Here is a 2,356-nt window from a genome sequence, read left to right on the forward strand (position 1 = left end):
AGGACGGCGGAGCTGAGGACACTGCTCTGGACTCGAGACGGCTGGATCTGCTAGCCTGCGAGGGGTGCTCCGAGGGGCCTGGGGGTCGGGCCTGGCCCCGCTGGGAGGGGCAGCCCCGAGTGGCCGGGTGGGCCTGGGACCCCCTGCCCCTCAGCCTGAGTCTCGGCAGGAGGACTTGTTCAAAGCCTCAGTGTGGGCCTCCCGGTTGTGGCCTAGCCTGACCCCTGCCTGGCCTTGCTGCTCTGGCCCGGCCCCCCACCCCTGGATGCGCTCCCAGCCTGCTGGCCTGTCCCTGAGACACACCTTGGCCCCCCAGCAGCCTCTCCCTTCCCTCCTGCCTGCCTGGCCGCCCTGCAGGGGCTTGAGCAGTTTTCTGGCCTCCACAGGGCACGGTGGGCGCCCATGGGCCTGGCTGCATGTGGGAACTCGGGCTGCCCATGTACCTCTGCTCCCCATCCCCACACTGCCCCATGCCATCGCCAGTCTGGGGACACTGCCCCTCCATGTCATCCCCTCCTTGCCTCTAACAACTATTTATTGAGCAGCTGTCTGTCACTGTGAGGAGCGGGGACAGCCAGCCAGCCCTAGTCCCTGAAGTCAGCTCGGCCAGGCGGTATTGCGGAAGCCCTGCTGACAGCAGCCCCAGGGAGGGCCCTGGAGACCTGGCTGGGGGCGGGGCCCACAGAGGCCCGGGGCCTGCCACCCCCCTGGGGCTCCCGCTGACCCTGGGGGTGCGGCCCCCGGCTCGCTGCTGGCCGGCCAGTAGCTGCAGTGCTCTGTATTTATCTCACCCGACCCTTCCCACGAGCACCTGGACGTCCAGGGGGGAACTGGGCTGGCCTGTGGCGTGGCACCTGCCCTGTCTGGGCCACATGCAGGGTGACTGGTCTCCTCAGTGGGGACCAGTGGCCCAGGGGGGGTTTGTGGTCACTGTGTCACACTCAGAATAAAGTTGTGGCTCTGTTGTGGTCTTGTGCATGCGTACGTGCATGAGGTCGGGGGGACGCTCTGGGGAAAGTGGGCTGACCGGGTACAAGACCAAGAGAGGGGGTCGGCTGTGCTGGGGTGCGGGCAGTGAGGAAGGAGGGCTGGCTGGGAACATTCTTGGCTTCGTCCCCCATGGTGAGGTCTGTGCCTGTGGCCTGGAGCAGGAAGCTGTTTGTTACCCGCCTTGCTCACAGCTGAGGCAGCCGAGGGGCCTTGGGTATCCAGAGCCCCCATCTCCCACCCCTACAGTTCAACATGGAGCCCCAAGGACTTGGGGAAGTCAGTGAGAAGAACAAGGGCACCCGGGCAGCAGGGCCCATGTCCCCCCCAACTCCGGGGGAGTCAGTGAGAAGAACAAGGGCACCCGGGCAGCAGGGCCCGTGTCCCCCCCAACTCCGGGGGAGTCAGTGAGAGGAACGAGGCACCCGGGCAGCAGGGCCCGTGTCCCCCCAACTCCGGAGCTCTGGGCTGGGCGTCACCCCGAGCCCCAGGCCTCTGTCCCAGCTCTCAAGCTTGGGCTCCCCAGGATGGCTGGGGTGGGGGTGACACATTCTCTCAGTGACGGGGTCACTGCTGGCCATCACCGAGACCCAGGGCCACCCACTAGGCACCTCAGGGCTGGGGCATCTCACCCTACCCCATCTCCCAATCCCAGGGAGGCCCACCAGGAGGCTGCCAGCCTCCCCCCGCCCAGCTGTGGGCTCGGAACCCAGGTCTGCAGCGAGTGGCTCGCCTCCCCAGTGAAGCCCCATCATTGTTAGACAGGAAACAGCTCGAGGTGAGGGACCTTGTTCTGGGCCAGGGGTCGTAGGCCTCCTGCAGCCAGGCAGCAGGCACGTTGTGTGTGTGCCTGTGTTTATGTGTGTGCACATCACACTACTGAAAAGGAAACCGAGAGGTCGGCCTCACTGTCTCGGTGAAGAATTTCTCCCAGGACACAGGCCATAGGGCCAACAGCTGCTCTGTTCTCTGAAGCACGTGGCTCCCGACCGCAGGCACAGCTTGCCCGGCCACCAGGGGGCACTGCAGCCACCAAGCCCAGGCCCGTCCACCCCACGGACCGGACCAGCTCTGGCCTGCCTCTGACCAGTGGAGCTGATTTTTCCAAATCTAAACAGAATGTCACACACCGACACACATTCACCCTAACATCACAGCTGAGCGAGAGACACCGTTCCCAGCTTTGGCAGCTGGTGCCATGGCTGTCCCACCAGGGCAAGCACCGGGGCCGTGCTCAGATGCCCCGGGGAGGGCGAGTCCAGCAACAGAGCCCCAACCCGCCAGCACCGAGAGCTCAGGGTGTGCCCAGGATGGCCACCGTGCCAAGCTCGAGCAAATTCCAGAAGCAGCAAAGCCCAGTATAAAGTAT

This window comes from Orycteropus afer, unplaced genomic scaffold, assembly GCF_000298275.1.
Source record: "Orycteropus afer afer isolate SDZICR_OR568_19922 unplaced genomic scaffold, OryAfe1.0 scaffold00006, whole genome shotgun sequence".
NCBI classification, from domain to species: domain Eukaryota; kingdom Metazoa; phylum Chordata; class Mammalia; order Tubulidentata; family Orycteropodidae; genus Orycteropus; species Orycteropus afer.